At 40.7% G+C, this 26,057-nt stretch overlaps 1 protein-coding gene across 3 annotated transcripts in view; it reads right to left on the bottom strand.

Moving 5' to 3' along the window:
* The window catches only part of CNOT6 (CCR4-NOT transcription complex subunit 6), a 96,835-nt gene extending 82,639 nt beyond the window's left edge, over nt 1-14,196 (bottom strand). The window contains exon 1 of one of the 3 annotated variants that reach the window (XR_007516204.1): nt 13,871-14,193. The gene's annotated coding sequence lies outside the window, so the exon portion shown is untranslated. Of the gene's footprint in view, nt 1-13,870 lie in introns of all 3 variants that reach the window. The other 2 variants (XM_049874565.1, XM_049874564.1) reach the window with 2 other exon arrangements.
* Nucleotides 14,197-26,057: the final 11,861 nt, after the last annotated feature.

The following is a 26,057-nucleotide window of genomic DNA, read 5'->3' as shown; positions in this document are numbered from 1 at the left end:
AAAACTTATTGATGGCTTGGACACAAAAGTCAAAATCAAATCACGTAAAGAGGCAGACCATGATGCCTTCAGCAAGTGATCAAAACCAAGAACCAAGAATCCTCCTGGAGGAAGATAAGGCCTTGGAATTACCTGAGGTAGAATTCAAAAGATTACTATACAGTGATCTTCAAAAGATCAGGAAGAAAGTCAGGCAAAATGCAGACCAAGGCCAGGAACACAAACTAAGCAACAGAGGAACATAAGAAGGTTATACAAGAGCATAATGACAAACTTAAAGGGCTGCAAGAATCCAGAGAGAGACAACAAACAGAAATCCAAAAGATTAACAACAAAGTTTCAGAATTAGACAACTCAACAGGAAGTCACAGGAGTAGAATTCAGGCAATGGAAGTTAGAATTAATGAGACTGAAGATAAAGCACTTGATATCAACTTATTTGCGTAAAAATCAGATAAAAGAATTTTAAAAATGAACAAACTCTAAGAATTATGTGGGACTCCATCAAGAAGAATAACTTACAAGTGACTGGAGTACTAGAATGGGGAAGGGATAACAGAAAATACGGACAGAATTGTTGAAGATTTGTTGGCAGAAAACTTCCCTGATATTGTTGTTAAAGACGAGAACGTATCTATCCAAGAAGCACATCAAACAAACCCCACAAAGGGTAGATCCCAAAAGAAAGTCACCAAGACATATTATAATGAAACTTGCCAAAACCAAAGATATAGAGGGACTTTCATGAGCACCTAGGGATAAACGAAAAGTCATCTACAAGGGAGAGTCAATAAGACTAAGCTCTCACTACTCAGCAGAAACCATGCAGGCAAGACGGCAATGGGATGACATATATAAACCCTTGAAGGAAAAAAATTGTCAGCCAAGAATCATATATCCAGCAAAACTGTCTTTCAAATATGATGGTAAAATTAGGGCATTTCCAGATAAACAGAAGTTTAGGAAATCTGTAAAAACCAAACCAAAATTACAAGAAATACTACAAGGAGTTCTCCAGTTAGAAAATCAATAACATCAGATAACAAGCCAAGACTAGAACATAGGACAGAACAACCAGATATCAACCCAAATAGGGAAGTCACAAAAATAAATCAAAGCTAAAACACTGAAAACAGGGAAACAGATGTCAATATGTAGAAGATGACAACATTAAAACAAGTAAGAGGGACTAGATAACGTAGTCGCAGAGCTTTCATATGGAGAGGAAGTCAAAGCGATATCGAGAAATAAAAGATTGGTTTAAACTTATAAAAACAGAGGTAAGTATCAAGGTAAACATAAAGGAAACTAACAATCCTACACGTCAAATAAAAAAGAAGAAAAACAAAGACAGCAAACACAAAATCAACAACAATGAAAAAGATGAAAAGAGAATACATAAAGGAAAACAACGTAGAAAATCACGTGAAACAAAGAAACACTCAACAACACAAAAAAAGACATCAAAATGACAGCACTAAACTCACAGTAATTATGCTGAATGTAAATGGACTAAATGCACCAATAAAGAGACAGAGCATGCCAGAATGGATTAAAAAACACTATCCACCTACATGCTGCCTATACGAGACACTCCTTAGACTCAAAGACACAAACAAAAACTCAAAGGATGGAAAAATATTTACCAAGCAAACAACAATCAAAACAAAGCAGGTGTGGCAATGTTAATCTCTGACAAAACGGACTTTAAAGCAAAATCCACCACTTAGAATTGGGAAGAACACTATATAATGATTAAAGGGTCAATACACCAGGAGGACATAACCATAATAAATATTTATGCATCCAACAACAGGGCTCTGAAGTACATAATCCAAACTCTGATAGCACTGAAAAGAGAAAACAGCTCCACAATAAAAGCAGGAGACTTCGACACACCACTTTTGGTGAAGGACAGAACATCCAGAAAGATGCTCAGTAAAGACACAGAAGATCTAAATGCCACAATCAACCAACTTGATCTCATAGATGTATACAGAACACTCCACCCAAGAGCAGACTAGTATACTCTCTTTTCCAATGCACATGGAACATTCTCCACAATAGGCCACATAGCAGGCCACAAAGCAAGCCTTAAGAAAATCCAAAACATCGAAATATTACAAAGCATCTTTTCTGACCATAAAACCATAAAAGTAGAAATCAGTAACAGAAAAAGCAAGGAAAAAGATCAAATACATGGAAACTGAACAACACCTTGCTGAAAAACTACATGGTCAGGGAAGAAATCAAGGACTGAATAAAGAAATTCACAGAATCAAATGAGAATGGCAACAAATCCTACCAGAACCTTTGGGACACAGAAAAAGCAGTCTTCAGAGGTCAATTTATAGCAATAAATGCACACATCCAAAAGGAAGAAAAGGCCAAAATCAAAACTAAGACTACAACTCGAACAAATAGAAAGATAGCAGCAAAAGAAGCCCACAGGCAGAAGAAAGGAAATAATAAAAATTAGAGCAGAAATAAATGATAACACATCACGACGAAGAAGAAAGAAAAATGAAATAGAGAATAGAAAAACAATTGAAAAGTTAACAGGACCAAAAGCTGGTTCTTTGAAAAGATCAACAAAATCGATAACTCATTTGCCAAACTGACAAAAGAAAAGCAGGAGAGGAAGCAAATAACCCAAATAAGAAATGAAATGGGTGATATCACAATAGACCCAAATGAAACTAAAAGAATTATAACGGAATACTATGAAAAACTGTACTCCAACAAATCTGAAAACCTAGAGGAAATAGACAAATTTCTAGAAACACACTACCCACCTAAACTAACACAAACAGACATAGAGCAACTAAATAAACCTATAATGAAAGATTAAAAAAAAAAACTGACGGCTTCATTAGAGAATTTATGAAGCTTTCAGAGAAGAGTTAACACCACTACTACTAAAAATGTTTCAGAGGATAGAAAAGGATGGAATACTCCCAAACTTATTCAATGAAGCCAGCATAACCCTGATATGAAAACCAAGTAAAGACACCACAAAAAAAAAAAATTACAGAACAATATCCCTCATGAACACAGACACCAAAATCCTCAACAAAATTTTAGCCAATAAAATTCAACAACATATCAAAAAAATAAGTCATCATAACGAAGTGGGATTCATATCAGATATGGAGGGATGGTTCAACATTAGAAAAACAATCAATGCAATCCATCACATACATAAAACAAAAGATAAGAACTACATGATTTTATCAACTGATGCAGAAAAGGCATTTGACAAAGTCCAACACCCATTCATGATAAAAACTTTCAACAAAGTAGAAACAGAAGGGAAATTCCTCAACATAATAAAGGGCATTTATAAAAAGCCAACAGCCAACATCATGCTAAATACAGAGTCTGAAAGCATTCCCCTTGGGAACAAGAACCAGACAAGGATGTCCTTCATCACCACTCTTATTTGACATTGTGCTGGAGGTCCTAGCCAGAGCAATTAGGCAAGAAAAAGGAATAATGGGCATCCAAATTGGTAAGGAAGAAGTATCCCTATTTGCAGATGACATGATCTTATACACAGAAAACCCTAAAGAATCCACAGGAAAATTACTGGAACTAATAGAAGATTTCAGCCAAGTATCAAGATAGAAGATAAACACACAAAAATCAGTTGGATTTCTCTACACCAACAAGGAGAACTTCCATGAGGAAATCACCAAATCAACAGCATTTACAATAGCCCCCAAGAAGATAAAATTCTTAGGAATAAATCTAACCGGAGACATAAAAGACCTATACAAAGAAAGCTACAAGTCACAACTTCAAGAAACCAAAAGAGATCTACTTAAATGGAAAAACATACCATGCTCATGGATAAGAAGACTCAACATTCTGAAAATGTAAATTCTTTACTCAAACCAATCTACAGAAACAATGCAATCACAATTCAAATTCCAACAACATTTGTCAATGAGATGGAGAAACAAATCACCAACTTCATATGGAAAGGGAAGAGGACCCGGAGAACTAAAGCATTATTAAAGAACAAAGTGGGAGGCCTCACACTACCTGATTTCAGAACCTATTATACTGCCACAGAAGTCAAAACAGCCTGGTACTGGTACTGGGACAACAGACACATAGACCAATGGAACAGAATTGAGAATCCAGATATTAATTCATCTGCCTATAAACAGCTGACATTTGACAAAGGTTGACAGTCCGTTAAATGGGGAAAAGACAGTCTCTTTAACAAATAGTGCTGGCATAACTGGATATCCATCTGCAAAAAAATGAAACAAGACCCATACCTCACACCATGCACAAAACCTAACTCAAAACGGATCAAAGGCCTAAATATAAAATCTAAAACAAAAAAAAAATCATGGGGGCAAAATACGGACAACGCTAGGAGCCCTAATACATGCCATAAACAGAATACAAAACATAACTAACAATGCACAAACACCAGAAGAGAAACTAGGTAACAGGGAGCCTCTAAAAATCAAACACTTATGCTCATCAGAAGACTTTACCAAAAGAGGTAAAGGACAACCTACAAGCTGAGAAAAAAATTTTAGCTACGACATACCCGATATGAGGGTCTAATCTCTAAAATCTACAAGACACTGCAAAAATTCAACAACAAAAAGACAAATAACCCAATTAAAAAGTAGACAAAGGATATGAACAGGCCCTTCACCAAAGAAGACACTCAGGCGGCTAACAGATAACATGAGGAAATGCTCAAGATCATTACCCATTAGAAAAATGCAAATCAAAATGAGATACCATCTCACCCCAACAAGTCTGGCAGTAATCCAAAAAACACAAAATAAAAAATGTTGTAGAGATTGTGGAGAGAATGGAACACTTATACACTGCTGGTAGGAATGTAAAATGGTACAACCACTTTGGAAATCGATCTGGTGCTTGCTTACAAAGCTCGAGATAGAAGTACCATATGATCCAGCAATCTCACTCCTTGGAATATATCCTAGAGAAATAAGAGCCATCACACGAATAGATATATGCAACCCACGTTCACTGCAGCACTGTTCACAACAGCAAAAATATGGAAACAACCTAGGTGCCCATCAGCAGATAAACAGATAAATAAATTATGGTATATTCACACAATGGAATACTATGCAATGATAAAGAACAATGATGAATCTGGGAAACATCTCACAACATGGATGAATCTGGAAGGCATTATGCTGACGTAGCACTTAACCACTATGCCACCAGGGTTTCCTGACTGAAACTGTTCATTTAGAAAAGGACAAATGTTGTATGAGACCACTATTATAAGAACTCAAGGAAAGTTAGTTTAAACACAGAAGAAAACATTCTTGATGGTTACAAGGGTAGCGAGGGAGTGAGAGGGGAATTCGTTAACCAGAATGTTAGACAAAAATCATCTTAGGTAAAGGGAAGGACAACACACAATACAGGGGAAGTCAGCACACCTGGACTAAGCCAAAAGCTAAGAAGTTCCCTGAACACAACCAAACACTTAGAGGGACAGAGTAGTAGGAGTGGGGATCTGGAGACCATGGTTTTGGGGGACATCTAGGTCAACTGGCATAACAAACTTTATTAAGAAAATGTTCTGCATCCCACTTTGGTGGGGGACTCTGGGGTCTTAAAAGCTAGCGAGCGGCCATCTAACATGCATCAATTGGTCCCAACCCACTTGGAGCGAAGAGAATGAAGAACACCAAAGGCACAAGGAAAATATTAGCCCAAGAGACAAACAGGGCCACAAAGAGGCTCCATCAGCCTGAGACTAGAAGAACAAGATGGTGCCTGGATACCATCACAAACCACCCTGACGGGGAACATGACCGAAAAGTCCCTAACAGAGCAGGAGAAAAGTGGGGTGCAGAACTCAAATTCACATAAAAAGACCAGAATTAATGGTCTGAAACTAGAAGATACCCAGAAGACCTGGCCCCCAGATTCTCCGTTAACCCAGAACTAAAACCATTCCCAAAGCCAAGTCTTCAGACAAAGATTAGGCTTGACTATAAAACAAATAATACTCACGAAGAGCGTGCTTCTTAGTTTAAGTAGATACGCTAAGACTAAATGGGCAGCTCCTGTCTGTAGGCAAGATGAGAAGGCAGAAAGGGATAAGAGCTGGTTGAATGGACACAGGAAATCCGGGGTGGAAAGAAAGAGTGTCACTATTTAGGGATAGGCAACTAGGGTCACATGTGTATAAATTTTTGTATGAGAAACTAACTTGAGCTGTAAACTTTCACCTAAAGCACGATGAAAAAAAAAAAATCTATGTTCCATTCCATGCCATTGTACCATGAGACTGTATTATGAAGAAAGTGGGGAGAGTAGAGTACCATGTCATTAAGAACACACACCAGAGAGTCAAAAGGACCTATATCAAGTCCTGGCTCTGCAACAACATGTTTGCGCTCATCTTTAATGCTTAAATTTCTGCTTTTATAAAATGGAGATTGTAATATCTACCTCATGATTTTGGTGTGGGATTAAATGAAATAACACATACGAGGCAGTGCCCATCACATCATCAGCATTCAATAAATACTTTTTCTTTCTGTGACTAAAATTAAACCCGTTACCATCAAGTCGACTCCAACTCATAGCAACCTTGTATGACAGAGCAGAACTACTCCACAGGGTTTCCAAGGAACAGCTGATGGATTATAACTGCTGACATTTCAGTTAGCAGCCAAGCTCTTAACTACTGCGCCATCAGGGCTCCAATACCTCTAAATCTTTGAGTTTCTGTAATTTTCCTAAAACTAGAAACCAAATGACAAGTCTTTAGATGTCCCAAATAAACTATATAGTTTTTTTCCAGTTAATTTTAATTATTAAAATAAACAAGGAAAGCTACAGATCTAAAATATGGCAGCTCAATCTGACATTGCTTTATGATGCTGCCGTGTTTATTTACAACTATACAAAACCTTACAGAAGAAAAAAATTTACCTCTCAGAAAGCTGAGAGCAAATAAAAATCTTTGACTTAATTTTAAGAGGCTGTATCTTCTGTTCGATCTTTAATTATCAGGGACTCCTTATATCTTGTCTCTTCCCCCCCCACCCCGTTTATCTCTCCACACCTCCCCACACAAAATCTCCCACATAAACATCTATACACGGCCATTCAAATGTAACTAGAGAATCACCAGTATCCACTGCCTAATTTCTGTTTTAAGACTCCACATGTTTACTTTATGACGTATATATTTGTAGCAAATAACTCTGAAAAAAAAAGACAGTCTATTTTGTAGGCTCATCTCAAGCCATTCCTATTGTTTCAGACCATCAAGATATTTATAACCTTTAAAGCTTGGTAGCTGACTTCTGGTGAGCATAGGGCTGATTTTTCAGCTCAAGCTCTATAGTCTGCCTGAGCGTAATTCAGAAGACACGTTCTCAATGCCTGAACTTTCATGTGTAACACTGTATAGTCTTCATGATTTTGACTGCTTTTAATCTCTCCTTGCTATTGTTCTACATTAAAATGCATCAAATAAATAACTGAACTTTGGGCTCCCGAGTATGGCATAGGCACAAACCTAACAGTAAATATGAAAAGCAAATTCTAGTCTTCTAGTAACTGAAGACTAAAGGTTCAAATATTATGATTTTACATCAGATAATCTCCACCTCCAGTAAAGAAGAATTTCCTTCACTATTTCTGATAACACACAAAATTTAACAAAAGCTAATCATTTCAATCAACATATCAGGGGAAAGTATGAAAATACGTATTAATATTTAAAAAAAAAAAAAAAAAACCTGTTGCCATCGATTCCGACTCATAGTGACTACCTTACAAATTTATTTCCTAAGTCTTAAAGAGAACAGAAGGCTGGTAACTAACACAGGTATCTACCTTTTTTGACCCTGTCTCCTCTTCAAACTTCCCTTCTCTTCTAAACTCTTCAAAAGAGCAGTCTATAACCATCTTCATCTTAACCTTTATTTGCTCCCTAGCCCCATCTACAATCTGACTTCTACTTTCCTGGTCCCATAAAAATTTGTTCTGCTTGTATTAATCTATCCTATCAACCCATTTTCAGACTCTGGCACCATTTGTCACTTGTATTAACCAAATCCTATCAACCCATTTTCAGACTCTGGCACCATTTGTCACTGCTGAAAACTCCCTCTTTCTCAGCACTCTTAACTGTCTTAGCATCTGTAATGTTACCATCTCTTGGTTCTCCTCCTACCTCTTTGACCACTTTACCTGCAATCTTGTCAGAAACAAAATATTGGCTGTTAAAGAATAGGATTCTCTCAGTCCTCTCCTCTTATCCTATATTAATCTGTAATCCATGGGTAAAATTTATACTTGTATACATGCATACTTTCATTCTTTTCAGCAGGGTCCATAATTTTCAACTGCTTCCTAACGGGGACCTTTTTTGTTTTTCTCACTCAAATGAGTGAAAAGCCTTTGTCCACACGCTCTTGCTAAGTACTCTCATGCATTCCCCTACGTCCAATGCCAATTGCATGACCAAATCTATCAAATTCCCACTACTCTTTGGTCTATAAAGATACCTATTAAACACCTCTACCTAAATAACCTACAGTCATGTCAAACTTAACAGAATCAAACTCTTCCAATTTCCTTCCCAAATCTGCTCTTCTTCCTCTATTTCCCAAGTTAAATCTTACCAACATTTCCTGAAGCTAAAGAACTTCTGAATCATACTCAACTTCTTCCTATTTTTATAATTCACTGGGGACTTGAGCTTGTCTGTCCCTAATTCTGATATCTTTCAAATTTATCCTATGCTTTTCTATCCCCTCTGCTGACGCCTTTATCATCTCTCACATGAACTAAATGAACTCTCCAACCCCAGTTTCTTGAGCCCTTTAATCCAACCTCCATGTTTGTTCTGTGTGTCTTCCTAAAAAGCGTGTCACACACACAATTTCCCCATCTCCCTCCACCTAAACTATCAATGGATTCCCATCATTAGGATTACTCACAAACTTTCTGGCCACTCCCCTTGTCCCTCACATTCTTGACATCTTATGTTTCACCACTCTAGTTTTATACAATTTTACCTTGCATATGTTCTTTCTCCCTGGAACGTTCTCATCAGCCTGACAAACCCTTATTCACCGTTTGAAACTCAGCAGAAGGTCCTCTGACATGACTCCTTCAAGTTTCCCAAGCAGAATTAACTGCTACTTCCTTAGCATGCCCAAAGTGTTTTGTATATTACTAATTTGCTATATAACCTGATGAATACTTCAACGGTCCATTTGTCTTTCTCCCCACATCACTGTAAACCCACAGGAGACAACAGACCATAGCCCCATAAGGGTAGCAAATCTATATACGGTACCTGATACATTTGTGTTCAGCAAACACCTCTAATTTAAAATTGTGTTCAAGTATAGTTATGCTCTAACACTGTTTTGAAAATATGAATTTTGCTCCAACATGACTGATCTATCACAGAACAATTTGAGCATAATACAAATTATTCCTCTATGTACAGCTTCGACTATGAAAAGTACTAAGTGAAGGCAGAAAATGGTGCCCAGCTGAAATGAGCTGTGTAGAAATACACAGAACACACACACCTCAAATATCTACCAGCTACCTCAGTTCACTATGTGTGTTATGAGACACATTTATCCACATCTGGTGTTACAACTTTCTGATTTCAGATAACCCTCCTGCCACCACTTTAAAATAACTCACAACCTGCAACCCTTCTGATGCCCACTTCCACAAGCAAATGAGGACTTTTTCAAGGTAAACTGCCACATTTATTGAAGTATTTATGCATTCTTAACTATCAAATGTGTTAAACTGTGCTCCCATTTTTATTAGGTTCCCTTTTGTTTAATGTGTCACTGAAAGTTTTTGAGTATTATGGCCCAATCTCATTTTTCCAATAAACTGGCTTCTACTGTGTGACTTTGCAGAATGCACGGCTTTTAGGAACCCATATGTTGCTTTAGGACAGAACTGATTGTAAATTCACAGATGTATGAGAAGCTCTTAGGCTTTAACAAAGTTTTAATATTCAAATTTCAATAATTTACTGGAGAAAAAAAACTCAGCCTTCCTGCAAAATTTCACAAAACACTTATAGCCCATATCCTCACAGATCATCAGGATATTTATAGTCTTTAGGTTTGGTGGTTCTGACATCTGGTGGGCATAGGGTCAATTTTTCCAGCTCAACCTCTATAGTCTGCCTAAGCCTAACTAAGAAGACAAGTTTTCAAAGCCTGAACTTCTGTGTGTACCACTCTATAATTTTCATGACTTTGACTGCTTTTAATCTCTCCCAAAACACTGTAATTTTAAATGTCTCTGTATTACAGAGCAATAGGGAAGAGCCCTCAAGTTCCTACATAAGAGACTACTGACACAAGACACTATCCAAGTTAAATATATTCAGTTACTAACTCCACACTATCTTAAACGTCACTTTTGATTTTTACATTTAAGCCCCCCAATCTATCCTCCACACTGATGCCAAAAAAAAAAAAAAAAAAAGTAATGTCTAAATCACCTTACTCCCCTAGTAAAAATATGCGGTTCCCTCCTTTGCTATGGCATAAAGGTATAAACTACTTTTAGCTTAGCAAGCAGCATGGTCTTTAAAATCTAGGCAAGACACACCTTTGTAGGCTCATCTCAAGCCATTCCCACTGTTCCAGTAACACTAACCTCTGGCCTTACCCCTACACTTGACACCTCAGTACACGCACTGTTCCCTCTGCTTAAAATGACCTTCCATTTTCATTTTGACAAACTCCAGTGTTACTTTCTGAAAACTGTTCCCACATCCTCCACAAATTTGACCATTCTCTCTTCTGTTCTCCCCAGCACTTTGTACAGCTATCAAGCCTATACACTGTGAGAATTCATCTTTGAATTCTCGGTGTCCAACACTGTCCAGCATATATTGTTCCTTGACGTGCAACTTATGTTATCAAGAAAATATAAATGGATTAGGGGAAGATAAAGTTCAGAGAAGGGTAAAGTTAAAGCAGCCAAAATGAATCTTCATCTTGGATCCAAATAACACTACTTTCTCCTCTTTAACTACTTATTCAAATACCAAAATATGGTGTATTCCATTGTACTCTAATGCATACAGGCTCTGGGTGCAATATGTTTACAATTTTCTGATTTACTCAGCATTTCTTAACTCCATATATGTATTTTGATTAATGCTTTTATTAGTCATACTTCATTGTAAAACGGCCACCTTCCTAAAGCGGATAGTGGGTAAAGTATGTAAAGTTAATCAGTAAAAAATTTTGTGAAAGCGAGGGGATTTGGAAATTAAAATGGGAACCTTCTTTTCTAAATACATTAAGTTCCACTCACAAAGAAAGTGTAAATAGCATTGCATCCCCAGAAATCCAAGTCTCTTCTAGATAAAATATGTTCTTAGCTGAATATATTTGGATTTTTCCAAAGTAATAAATGCCTTAACCCTTTCATGACCTAATTATTTTTTCCTTTTAATTTTTTGTTGATACTATGCATTTTCAGTAATAGAGAAATAGAGAGCAATATGAATCTATAATAGAGAGCAATATGAATCTATAATAGAGAGCAATATGAATCATTGAGTGTATCTGGATTTTTGGTAGGTATTACAGTTTTTGTTTTATGCCTCATTCCACAAATCGTACTCTTGGAATCCAGAGGTACATAATGTGTACCAAATAAAAATTTTCAGAATTCATGCTTCTCCTGCCAAAAATTCAATGATTCAGCACCACCTCACACAATACCCTGTAAAAACAGTAATTTGCAGTACACACCTGTTTTTTCCTTTCAAACTGTTGCATAGGGCCCTGCCTGCCAGCAGCACACATTATTTGTGAGTCAGCAGCTTCCCAATAAACCCCAGAGGTACAAAAAGTGGTCCTGAAAGGGTTAAGGTAGCTGAGACTGGTTAATTCTCCAGTGAATAAGCTGATTAATGAAATGGTCAAAAAAGAGGATGTGATCAAATACATAAATTCTCTTGTGTGACTCTGAAGTTTCTCTTGGAACTCTACCCTTGTATAATTATTAAAAATGTCTTGATCAGCAGCAACATAGCTTAAGAAAGTCCTTTTGAATGCTTATTTGTAGATGAAACTTGGTGGCAAAGTAAGACTACAATTATTGAGAAATCTCAGACTCTTAACTTTTGAACAGACACGAAGTGAACTGATAGTATTTGGTCCTGACTGTAAATGAAGGTGTTGTAGTAATTTGCCCATTGAACTCATAATATGCATGTATTTTGGTTAATGGTTAAGCATCTCACTATACTCAGCTTTCTTATGTTCTGTAAAGCATAAACATTTTTTCTGTCATAGCACAGCATAAAAGGATAATATATCTAAGATATACTGAGATAAATGGTCAACGCTGCTCACAGCTAGAGCCTTTGGCACACAAGGGCTGAGGGGATCAGTATCTTCAGCACACTTGTAACCCATTCCTATATGCAAGGCACACTGGTTGGGATGCTTGCTTTAAATAACATGTGTCCATTAAAACAAATCTCCAGCAATTTTATCACAATCTCATGCACTCATACACAAAACCTAGTCCTACCCTCTTTAAGTATAGTATCCTGGGCAAGTCGCTCTAATCTTCCTAGGTCTCAGTTTCCTTAACAGTAGGTAATCAAATATTTTGTCTAAAGCAAGATGACCGGACTACATCACTAGTCTAAAAAAAAATTAAGCAAGTTTTATTCTAAAATTTATCACATTCAGAAGACTGTGATACTGATCTGATATTACAAAACTTCAATTCCTACAGCTTACAAAACTGCTTTGTAACGGTAAATTCTACTGTAACGTGAAAAACACTAAGTCCTGTCACACACCTTTTTTCTCTTATTCATAATTCACTCTCTTCCCCTCCAAAATTCACACTCCCAGACATCAAGAGGCAAGAAAATTCGGCACTAGCAATAATGAGCCAATCCATCCGGGAAACAGGTAAGCATGGGAACTCAAATTCAAGCAAATTATTTAAACAATTTCAGCTCAGCACAATAACAAATCCAAGAAGGTCAAGCAATATGATCATTCACAATGCTGTCATTTGCAGTAACACTTGAAAATACAGGCCCTTTGGGGAAGGTGAAAGAGTTGCGGGGCGGGGGGAGGAAGGTTTCCAAAGAATATACCGACTATGGTTTAAAAATAAGAAGACGAAAAGATATGATGCCGGTTATTAGAGAAAACTGTTTCCAGTAATTAGTATCGTGGAAGACCATCTCCGAATCCTCAGCAACAGACTACAGGAAGAAATTTCAACTGATGCTAAGCGTTTCGTTAACAATGTCATTGTGCCCCATCCCCAAAAACGTCTGTCTCCCAACTGAATTAATTTTAAATAATTGATGGGGGAGGGGTGTAACAGTTGGTTTCCCGCTTTGTGGTAACTGCGGCCGCGTAGTGCGAAGTTCCACACTTCCCCAGCTCGCAATCCTAGATGAACGCAGCCACTCCGCTCAAGTTACCACCCACCCTGACTACGAGTCCTGGGACAGGGGCTCGCGTCCTCCGGGTGGCATGAGCCCGGTCCCGAAACCAGACGCGCCAGTCCCCGACCCTCAGCGCGCCGCCGCCACCGCCGTCAATCAACGCCCCCCCGCCCCAGATCCACGCGGGGGCGCGGCCCGGCGAGGGGCGGGATCACAACCGCGGCGCGTCAAGGGGGGAGCCCCAAAGCCAGCAGCTCGGTCAAGCAGGGGGGACTGCCACCCACAAAAGTTGCTTTCGACAGACACCGGCGCGCACCGGCTCCGGTCCCGAAGGCAAGACTGGACAGGTGCCTCTGCGCGGCCAGTGCGGGGAGCAGCGCCAGCCAGGCCTCGGGCCGTCTCGCTCACCTCTCGGGGTGCGCCGCCTTCCTCCGTCGCTGCCGCCGCCTCCTCCCTCTGAGTGCAGCGGGGTCTGACCTGTGGAACCACCATACCAGTCCCGCCCGCTGCTGCAGCGCCACTGCCGCTCCTCAGCCGCCGCTCTTTGTTCCCCTTCCGAGCGCCACCGCTTCAGCTGCCCGCCTCAGCCGCCTCAACTAGTCGCCACTATGCCCTCCTGTCTTCTCCGCCTCCGGCTTTACCCCCCTCGCTGCGTCCACCGCCGCCTTCGCCTCCGCGCCGCCGACGCCGCCGCCACCGACGCCGACGCCTCCTCTTCCGCGCCCCCCTCGTTTTCATTGAAAGCAAACAAGCATCATGGCGGCGGCCGCAGTCCCCCAGCCAGCGAGCGCCCCGACTGCGGCCGCCGCTCCAACATCCCGGTCGCCCATTGGTCGCCGTGGCCGGACGCTACCATTCGGCGTCCGACGGGGGCCGCCACCCGCATGCCGCTTCTCCAGGCTCCTTCACCCCCGCGCCGGGGAGGGTGAGCCGGCCCGGAGCGCTCCCCCGCCTGCCCTCCGTTTCCTCTTCCCGCTCTCCTTTCTGGTCGCTTCTGTTTTCTCCGTTCTTCCGTTTTCCATTTACCTTCTTTTTTTGGGACCCCTGGTGGTGTAGTGGTTAAGTGCTACGCTGCTAACCAAAAGGTCAGCAGTTTGAATCCACCAGGCGCTCCTTGGAAACTCTGGGTCAGTTCTGCGCTGTCCATAGGGTCGCTATGAGTCGGAATTGACTGGATGGCAGTGGGTTTGGGGTTTTTTTGTTTGTTTTTCTCTTTTTGTCTCAGACTGTTCACTTTTGCTTCCTCTTTTCCTTCTTTTTCCTTGATCTCCCCACCCCCCCCCTTCGTTTCACCTCTCCCTTTTCCTTAGGCTTTCTGTCCATCACGTGGAAACACCTTAAGGTGCCCCAAAACTAGAAATTCGGTCGTGAAGAGTCGCTTAATTCTTCCTGCCTCAATTATGCAGAAAAATTAGTGAGCCGTTTCAGTCCATTAATAGTAATTCAGCCCTGTAAATTAACAGACAGTTTGGGCGGAGCGGTCCTAGCCTGAGTAACTGTATGCAGGGCCAACTGTGGTGACCTAAGGTTAGCAGAGAAAGAATTGGCACCGGAGCCCTGATGGCGCAGTGGTTAAGAGCTCGGCTGCTGACTTAAAGGTCAGCAGTTCGACTCCACCAGCTGCTCTTTGGAAACTGTGTGGGGCCGTTGTACTCCGTCCTATAGGGTCGTTGTGAGTCAGAATCGATTCAAGGGCAAGGGGTCGGACAGAGTAGAACTGCCCCGTAGGGTTACCAAGGAGCAGCTGGTGGATTCAAACCGCCGACCTTTTGGTTAAGCAGCCACTGTATTAACCACTACCCCACCACACTAGTTGACTGATAGTTGAGGCCCCGCCCTATGCGTCTCCACTTGAATAGAGAAAGTACTTTTACTAATTGTTGTTAGGTGCCACCCACTCTGCTCTGAGTAAGCCCACCATATTGGGGCAAGAAATACTTGGAGTCCGTTGGAGATGCATGCATGGCGTGAGGGAAAAGAAATAGCTTCCCACTCACCTAGATGACAAACTAAGGGCTACTGGTCCTTCCCAGAAAATCAGCCTTTAAGAAGTGAAAGTGAAACAGCTCCAGGTACTAGCAATAGCAACAAATCGATAGGCACACACCCCTCACTGAAACCTGTCTTGATCTAGTGTGGGAAATGGAGTGGCTACTCCCCAGGGTAGGGGGGCAGGAGGCTGGAAGGGCAATGAAAAGATTAAGGGACAAAAGCTATTTGAGTTTTGTTCTTACCTCTCCCAACATGGCCTTGTGATGGTCCTTGCCTGCTATCTGGCAAGAAATCACCAGTAACAGCATAGGCCCCTAGTGCTGAGAACAATGGGAAAAGGCAGGGCAGTGCAAAAGCCTAGTAGAGCTAAAGGGTTGATAAGAACAAATACAGATGCACCAGCTGCCTGTGGGCATCCCCCCACAACATCCAGCCTCCAGGACTAGTGGACACTGGGGTTATGCAGCAGGTGTCCAATATAAAGTATCACTAAGCTGTGGGGCCAAGTGATGCCTTTCCTCCTTATGTGTGTTCTGAGCCCTGGCAACCTGTACTCCAGCCTTTTTGCAGTTCATCCTTCCAGAGTGGGCTACTTTTTGTGATTTGATTTGCGGAGTGTGTGTGTATTGGCGGCAAAAAACAATTTAATTATATCACAATTCTGGAGTTCAGCTGAACATTTCTTCTACTGGTCTCACTTGAGGTGTTTCATACCCATGCCTCAAATGGTAGCTGGATTGGAAGTCTGGCACATTGGTGCTACCCAGTGAAGCCTCTCATTGTAGTATCTCATCCTCCTGGCCTTTCTGCGTGGGCTCTCTCCAGCAGGTGAGCCTGGATTTCTTACATGGTGACTCAGAGCTCCAAGAGGGAAGAAGTGGACAGTCAGGCCTTCACTTCTACTGTATTCTATTGGTCAAAGCGGTCACAGCCCCAGTCCACATTCAAGAGGAGGGACAAGAGAGCTGTGAAGGAGCTGAATGCACACATGGGGAGTGTTGGACTTATTTGGGGCAAACTGAGTAGACTGGCTACCACAAGAAGGGCACTAATGGTGGCCTGCCTGTGCATGTCCTGGTCTTCCAGAATATATGAAGAGAACCTGACCAAATGCCTACTCACCTTTTCAGATACAGATCAAAATTCCTCTCATGTTAGGCAAGACCTCCCATTGCAAGTTGTTGTTAGGTGCCATCGAGTCGCTTCTGACTCATAGCGACCCTGTGCACAACAGAACGAAACACTGCCCTGTCCTGAGCCATCCTTACAATCTTTGTTATGCTTGAGCTCATTGTTGCAGCCACTGTGTCAAACCACCTTGTTGAGGGTCTTCCTCTATTTCGTTGACCCTGTACTCTGCCAAGCATGATGTCCTCCTCCAGGGACTGATCCCTCTTGACAACATGTCCAAACTATGTAAGACGCAGTCTTGCCATCCTTGCCTCTAAGGAGCATTCTGGCTGCACTTCTTCCAAGACAGATTTGGAGTGTCACATAACTGAAAAGTTGAGGCAACATAGGTGTCATCAGGATCAATCTCATTCCCCCACCCTCCACTCGGCTCTCCTTTCTGCTTACCTCCTCAAACAGGCTTCATCTTAGGCTGGGTTCTCTACAGAAGCAAAACCAGTGAAGAGTATAAATACATATAGAGAGATTTATATCAAGGAAATGGCTCACGCAGTTGTAGAGGCTGTAAAGTCCCAAATCCGTGGATTAGGCTGAAGGTTTCTGACTCATGCAGCTGCAGGGGCTGACAAGCCCAAGATTGGCAGGGCAGCAGGCCTCTGGCTCAAAGGCTGCAGAAGTTGGTGAATCCCAAGATCAGCTGGTAAGCTACTAGCTCAAGTCCCAAGAACTCGAGGTCAGATGAACAGGAGCCAGCTGCAGGATCCAGAGCGAGCAAAAGACAGTGAGCTTTGCCACAAGGTCCACCTATATTGGATGCAGGCTACACCCCCAAGGAAGCTCCCTTTCAACTGACTGGCTGATCATAACATTTCATCTTGGAGGTAATTACATTACATCAGATCTCAATGGAGGTGATAACATCATCACAGAGCTGCCAAACTACATCACAACTGCAAAACCACAGAATCATGGTCGAGTTAAGTTGATACCCAACCTTAACCCTCATAGTCTTCAAGGTCAGGTAGGAATTGTGGCCGACAACACTTGCAGGCTTAGATTCTATCAGCGACTCCACTTGAATAGAGAAAGTACTTTTCCTAATTGTTGTTAGGTGCCGCCCAGTCGGTTCCAACTCATACCAACCCTATGCACAACAGAGTGAGACACTGCCAGGTCCTGCGCCACCCTCATAATTGTTGCTGTGCTTGAGTCCATTGTTGCAGCCACTGTGTCAGCCCATCTCGTTGAGGGTCTTCCTCTTTTTTGCTGACCCTCTGCTTTACCAAGCATGATGCTCTCCAGAGACAGATCCCTCCTGATAACATGTCCAAAGTTTGTGAGACATATGCTTTCTTCTCAAGGGCATTCTGGTTGTACTTCCAAGACAGGTTTATTCATTTTTTAGGCAGCCCGTGGTAGATTCAATATTCTTCACCAGTGACACAATTCAAAGGCATCAATTCTTCATTCCGCCTTATTTAGCATCCAGCTTTCAAATGCATATGAGGCGATTGAAAACACCATGGCTTGGGACAGGCTCATGTTAGTCTTCAAGGTGACATCTTTGCTTTTCAACACTTTCAAGAGGTCTTTTGCAGCCAATTTGCCCAATGCAATGTGTCATTTGATTTCTTGACTGCTGCTTCCATGGGTGTTGATTGTGGAGCCAAGTAAAATGAAATCCTTGACAACCTCAGTCTTTTTCCCCATTTATAATGATGTTGCTTATTTCCAGTTCTGAGGATTTTTGTTTTCATTATGTTAAAGTGTAATCCATACTGAAAGCTGTAGTCTTTTTTTCTTTTTTTTAATAATTTTTATTGTGCTTTAAGTGAAAGTTTACAAATCAAGTCAGTCTGTCACATATAAGCTTCTATACACCTTACTCCATACTCCCCCTTACTCTCCCCCCAATGAGTCTGCCCACTCCCTCCTTTCAGTCTCTCCTTTCGTGACAATTTTGCCAGTTTCTAACCCTCTCTACCCTCCTATCTCCCCTCCAGACAGGAGATGCCAACACAGTCTCAAGTCTCCACCTGATACAAGTAGCTCACTCTTCATCAGCATCTCTCTCCAAACCATTGTCCAGCCCCTTTCATGTCTGATGAGTTGTCTTCGGGAATGGTTCCTATCTTGGACCAACAGAAGGTTTGGGGACCATGACTGCCGGAATTCCTCTAGTCTCAGTCAGACCATTAAGTCTGGTCTTTTCATGAGAATTTGGGGTCTGCATCCCACTGTTCTCCTGCTCTCTCAGGGGTTCTCTGTTGTGCTCCTTGTCAGGACAGGCATTGGTTGTGGCCGGGCACCATCTAGTTCTTCTGATCTCAGGATGATGTAAGTCTCCGGTTCATGCGGCCCTTTCTGTCTCTTGGACTCATAGTTATCGTGTGACCTTGGTGTTTTTCATTCTCCTTTGATCCAGGTGGGTTGAGACCAATTGATGCATCTTAGATGGCCGCTTGTTAGCATTTAAGACCCCAGAAGCCACATTTCAAAGTGGGATGCAGAATGTTTTCATGATAGAATTGTTTCGCCAATTGACTTAGAAGTCCCCTTAAGCCATAGTCCCCAAACCCTCGCCCTTGCTCAGCTGACCTTTGAAGCATTCAGTTTATCCCGGAAACTGCTTTTGGTCGAGTCCAGTTGACCTGACCTTCCGTGTATTGAGTATTGTCCTTGCCTTCACCTAAAGTAGTTCTTATCTACTAACTAATCAGTAAAACACCCCCACCCACCCTCCCTCCCTCCCCCTCCCCGTAACCACAAAGGTATGTGTTCTTCTCAGTTTATACTATTTCTCAAGATCTTATAATAGTGGTCTTATACAATATTTGTCCTTTTGCATCTGACTAATTTCACTCAGCATAATGCCTTCCAGGTTCCTCCATGTTATGAAATGTTTCACAGATTTGTCACTGTTCTTTATCGATGCGTAGTATTTCATTTTGTGAATATACCATAATTTATGTAACGATTCATCCGTTGATGGACACCTTGGTTTTTTCCAGCTTTTTGCTATTGTAAACAGAGCTGCAGTAAACATGGGTGTGCATATATCTGTTCGTGTAAAGGCTCTTATTTCTCTAGGGTGTATTCCGACGAGTGGGATTTCTGGGTTGTATGGTAGTTCTATTTCTAACTTTTTAAGAAAACACCAGATAGATTTCCAAAGTGGTTGTACCATTTTACATTCCCACCAGCAGTGTATAAGAGTTCCAATCTCTCCGCAGCCTCTCCAACATTTATTATTTTGTGTTTTTTGGATTAATGCCAGCCTTGTTGGAATGAGATGGGATCTCATCGTAGTTTTAATTTGCATTTCTCTAATGGCTGATGATCGAGAGCATTTTCTCACGTATCTGTTAGCTGCCTGAATATCTCCTTTAGTGAAGTGCGTGTTCGTATCCTTTGCCCACTTTTTGATTGGGTTGTCTTTTTGTGGTTGAGTTTTAACAGAATCATATAGATTTTAGAGATCAGGCGCTGGTCAGAGATGTCATAGCTGAAAATTCTTTCCCAATCTGTAGGTGGTCTTTTTACTCTTTTGGTGAAGTCTTTAGATGAGCATAGGTGTTTGATTTTTAGGAGCTCCCAGTTATCTGGTTTCTCTTTGTCATTTTTGGTAATGTTTTGTATTCTGTTTATGCCTTGTACTAGGGCTCCTAACGTTGTCCCTATTTTTTCTTCCATGATCTTTATCGTTTTAGTCTTTATGTTTAGGTCTTTGATCCACTTGGAGTTAGTTTTTGTGCATGGTGTGAGGTATGGGTCCTGTTTCATTTTTTTGCAAATGGATATCCGGTTATGCCAGCACCATTTGTTAAAAAGACTATCTTCTCCCCAATTAGCTGACACTGGTCCTTTGTCAAATATCCGCTGCTCATATGTGGATGGATTTTTATCTGGGTTCTCAATTCTCTTCCATTGGTCTATGCGCCTGTTGTACCAGTACCAGGCTGTTTTGACTACTGTGGCTGTATAATAGGTTCTAAAATCAGGTAGAGTGAGGCCTCCGTCTTTCTTCTTCTTTTTCAGTAATGCTTTACTTATCCGAGGCTTCTTTCCCTTCCATATGAAGTTGGTGATTTATTTCTCCATCACATTCAAAAATGTCATTGGAATTTGGATTGGAAGCGCATTGTATGTGTAGATGGCTTTTGGTAGAATAGACATTTTTACTATGTTAAGTCTTGCTATCCATGAGCAAGGTATGTTTTTCTGCTTATGTAGGTCCTTTTTAGTTTCCTGCACTAGTACTTTGTAGTTTTCTTTGTATAGGTCTTTTACATCTTTGGTAAGATTTATTCCTAAGTATTTTATCTTCTTGGGGGCTACTGTGAATGGTATTGATTTGGTGATTTCCTCTTCGATGTTCTTTTTGTTGATGTAGAGGAATCCAAGTGATTTTTGTATGTTTATTTTATAACCTGAGACTCTGCCAAACTGTTCTATTAGTTTCAGTAGTTTTCTGGAGGATTCCTTAGGGTTTTCTGTGTATAAGATCATGTCATCTGCAAATAGAGATAATTTTACTTCCTCCTTGCCAATCCGGATGCCCTTTATTTCTTAGTCTAGCCTAATTGCTCTGGCTAGGACCTCTAGCACAATGTTGAATAAGAGCGGTGACAAAGGGCATCCTTGTCTGGTTCCCATTCTCAAGGGAAATGCTTTCAGGTTCTCTCCATTTAGAGTGATGTTTGCTGTTGGCTTTGTATAGATGCCCTTTATTATGTTGAGGAATTTTCCTTCAATTCCTATTTTGCTGAGAGTTTTTATCATGAATGGGTGTTGGACTTTGTCAAATGCCTTTTCTGCATCAATTGATAAGATTATGTGGTTTTTGTCTTTTGTTTTATTTATATGGTGGATTATATTAATGGTTTTTCTAATATTAAACCAGCCTTGCATACCTGGTATAAATCCCACTTGGTCGTGGTGGATTATTTTTTTGATATGTTGTTGAATTCTATTGGCTAGAATTTTGTTGAGGATTTTTGCATCTATGTTCATGAGGGATATCTGTCTGTAATTTGGTTTTTTTGTGGTGTCTTTACCTGGTTTTTGTATCAGGGATGTGCTGACTTCTTAGAATGAGTTTGGGAGTATTCCATCATTTTCTATGCTTTGAAATACCTTTAGTAGTAGTGGTGTTAACTCTTCTCTGAAAGTTTGGTAGAACTCTGCAGTGAAGCCGTCCGGGCCAGGGCTTTTTTTGTTGGGAGTTTTTGGATTACCTTTTCAATCTCTTTTTTTGTTATGGGTCTATTTAGTTGTTCTGCTTCTGATTGTGTTTGTTTAGGTAGGTAGTGTTTTTCTAGCAATTCATCCATTTCTTCTAGGTTTTCAAATTTGTTAGAGTACAATTTTTCATAATAATCTGATATGATCCTCTTAATTTCAGTTGGGTCTGTTGTGATGTGGCCCATCTCGTCTCTTATTCAGGTTATTTGTTTCCTTTCCTGTATTTCTTTACTCGGTCTGGCCAATGGTTTATCAATTTTGTTATTTTTTTCAAAGAACCAGCTTTTGACTTTGTTAGTTCTTTCAATTGTTTTTCTGTTCTCTAATTCATTTAGTTCAGCTCTAATTTTTATTATTTGTTTTCTTCTGGTGCCTGATGGATTCTTTTGTTGCTCGCTTTCTATTTGTTCAAGTCGTAGGGACAGTTCTCTGATTTTGGCTGTTTCTTCTTATTGTGTGTGTGCATTTATCGATATAAATTGACTTCTGAGCACTGCTTTTGCTGTGTCCCAGAGGTTTTGATAGGAAGTGTTTTCATTCTCGTTGCATTCTATGAATTTCTTTATTCCCTCCTCAATGTCTTCTATAACCCAGTCTTTTTTGAGCAGGGTATTGTTCAGTTTCCAAGTATTTGATTTCTTTTCCCTGATTTTTCTGTTTTTGATTTCCACTTTTATGGCCTTGTGGTCTGAGAAGATGCTTTGTAATATTTCGATGTTTTGGATTCTGCAAAGATTTGTTTTATGACCTAATACGTGGTCTATTCTAGAGAATGTTCCATGTGTGCTAGAAAAAAAAGTATATTTTGCAGCTGTTGGGTGGAGTGTTCTGTATAAGTCTATGAGGTCAAGTTGGTTGATTGTAGCAATTAGGTCTTCCGTGTCTCTATTGAGCTTCTTACTGGAAGTCCTGTCCTTCTCCGAAAGTGGTGTGTTGAAGTCTCCTACTATAATTTTGAAGGTGTCTATCTCACTTTTCAGTTCTGTTAAAGCTTGTTTTATGTATCTTGCAGCCCTGTCATTGGGTGCATAAATATTTAATGTGGTTGTATCTTCCTGGTCAATTGTCTCTTTAATCATTATGTAGTGTCCTTCTTTATCCTTTGTGGTGGATTTAACTTTGAAGTCTATTTTGTCGGAAATTAATATTACTACTCCTGCTCTTTTTTGCTTGTTGTTTGCTTGATATATTTTTTTCCATCCTTTGAATTTTAGTTTGTTTTTGTCTCTAAGTCTAAGGTGTGTCTCTCATAGGCAGAAAGCTGTAGTCTTTGATCTTCATCAGTAAGTGCTTCTAGTTCTCTTCACTTTCAGCAAGGAAGGTTGTGTCATCTGCGTAACACAGGTTGTTAATGATTCTTCCTCCAATCCTGATGCCCTGTTCTTCTTCATATAGTCCAGCTTCTCAGATTATTTGCTCAGCATACACATTGAATAGGTATGGTGAAAGGGTACAACCCTGACACACACCTTTCCTGACTTTAAACCATGCAGTATCCCCTTGTTCTGTTTGAACGACTGCCTCTTGATCCGTGTACAGATTCCTCATGAGCACAATTAAGCGTTCCAGAATTCCCATTCTCCACAATGTTATCCATAATTTGTTATGATCCATACAGTCGAATGCTTTAGCATAGTCAAATAAAACACAGATAAACGTCTTTCTCGTATTCTCTGCTTTCAGCCAGGATCCATCTGACTTAAGCAATGATATCCCTGATTCCACATCCTCTTCTAAATCTGGCTTGAATTTCAGGCAGTTCTCTGTCAATATACTGCTGCAGCCACTTTTGAATGATCTTCAGCAAAATTTTGCTTGCATGGGACATTAATGATATTGTTTGATAATTTCCACATTTGGTTGGATCACCTTTCTTAGGAATAGGTGTAAATATGGATCTCTTCCAGTTGGTTGACTAGGTAGCTGTCTCCCAAATTTTTTGGCATAGGCTAGCGAGCATTTCCAGTGCTGCCTCCATTTGTTGAAACATCTAAATTGGTATTCCATCAATTCTCGGAGTCTTGTTTTTCGCCAGTGTCTTCAGTGCAACTTGGACTTCTTCCTCACTATCATTGGTTCCTGATGTATGTTACCTCCTGAAATGGTTGAACATCTACCAGTTCTTTTTGGTATAGTGACTGTGTATTCCTTCCATCTTCTTTTGATGGTTCTTGCATCGTTTAATATTTTCCCCACAGAATCCTTCACTATTGCAAGTTGAGGCTTGAATTTTTTCTTCAGTTCTTTCAGCTCGAGAAATGCTGAATGTGTTCTTCCATTTTGGTTTTCTATCCCCAGGTCTTTGCGCATGTCATCACAGAACTTTACTTTGTCTTCTCAAGCCGCTCTTTGAAACCGTCTGTTCAGCTCTTTTACTTCATCATTTTTTCCTTTTGCTGTAGCTACTCTACATTTTAAGAGTAAGTTTCAGAGTCTCTTCTGACATCCATTTAGGTCTTTTCTTTCCTGTCTTTTTAATGACCTCTTGCTTTCTTCATGGCTAAGGTCCTTGATGTCATTCCACAACTGGTCTTGTCTTTGGTCATTAGTGTTCAATGCGTCAAGTCTGTTCTTGAGATGGTGCCTAAATTCAGGTAGCACATACTCAAGGTCGTACTTTGGCTCTCATGGACTTGTTCTAATTTTCTTCAGTTTCAACTTGAACTTGCATATGAGCAATTGATGACCTGATCTGCAGTCGGCCCTGGGCCTTGTTCTGACTGATGATATTGAGCTTTTCCATCATCTTTTTCCACAGATGTAGAGGATTTGATTCCTGTGTATTCTGTCCGGTGAAGTCCATATGTATAGTTGCCATTTTTGTTGGTGAAAAAAGATATTTGCAATGAAGAAGTCATTGATCTTGCACAATTCAATCATACAATCTCTGGCATCATTTCTGTCACCAAGGCCATATTTTCCAACTACCCATCCTTCTTCTTAGTTTCCAACTTTCGCACTCCAATAACCAGTAATTATCAGTGCATCCTGATTGCACGTTTGATCAGTTTCAGACTGCAGAAATTGGTAAAAAATCTTCAGTGTCTTCATTTTTGGCTTTAGTGGTTGGTGTGTAAATTTGAATAGCCGTATTAACTGGTCTTCCTTGTAGGCATATGGATATTATCCTTTCACTGACAGCATTGTACTTAAGGATAGATCTTGAAGTGTTCTTTTTGATGATGAATGCACTGCCATTCCTCTTCAAGTTGTCATTCCCAGCATAGTAGACCATATGATTGTCCAATTCAAAATGATCAACTCCAGTCCATTTCAGCTCACTAATACCTAGGATCTTGATCTTTATGCATTCCATTTCACTTTTGACAGTTTCCAATTTTTCTAGATTCATACATTCCAGGTTTCGATTGAATGTTTGCAGCTGTTTCTTCTTATTTTAAGTCATGCCACATCAGCAAAGGAAGATCCCGAAAGGTTGACTCTGTCCACGTCATTAAGGTCAACCCTTTTGTGAGGAAGAAGCTCTTTCTCAGTTGTATTTTTTGAGTGCCTTTCAACCTGAGGAGCTCATCTTCTGGCACTATATCAGACAGTGTTCCACTGCTGCTCATAAGGTTTTCACTGGCTGATTCTTTTCAGAAGTAGATCACCAAGTCCTTCTTCCTAGTTTGTCTTAGTCTGGAAGCTCAGCTGAAACCTGTCCATTATGGGTGGCCCTACTTGTATTTGAATACAGTAGCATAGCTTCCAGCATCACAGCAACACACAAGCCCCAACAGTACGACAAACTGACAGATGCATGGGGGACTTTTCCTAATAGTTCCAGCAAAAGACCCAGGGCAGTCTCATTAGTCTGGCTTGAGCCCTATCTCCATCCTAAAGCTAGGAGAGAGGTCAGATCTATATGAACCAGAGATATTCAGAGTCAGGGAAGATGTTTTCTCAAGGAAAGTTGGGGTGGTCATCAGAAGAAGGGGGTCAGATTCACCTCAGCCCTCATCTGTGAAGGATTCCCTGGAAGTTGCTGTCTCCTTCAGGCTACCCAGCCCCTTGTCCCTTTGTCATAGCACTTGCCAGACTGTGGTTATCATTTACTTCTCCACCTCTCCCATTAGGCTATGAGCTGCTCATGGGTGGGGACAGTTGTCTAACTCGTGTTTGTGTCTCCATGCAACCATTTGGGGTTGCTTTTGCATCTTTTTTTCCCACAGGCTTTCCCAATTCCTTCTATTAAGAGCCTTGCCTCTCAGCCCCAGGAATGAGCATG

Source organism: Elephas maximus, chromosome 2 (assembly GCF_024166365.1).
Source record: "Elephas maximus indicus isolate mEleMax1 chromosome 2, mEleMax1 primary haplotype, whole genome shotgun sequence".
In the NCBI taxonomy this organism is placed as follows: Eukaryota; Metazoa; Chordata; class Mammalia; order Proboscidea; family Elephantidae; genus Elephas; species Elephas maximus.
The sequence above is the reverse complement of the archived record's forward strand: the minus strand, read 5'-3'. Positions and strand labels throughout refer to the sequence as shown.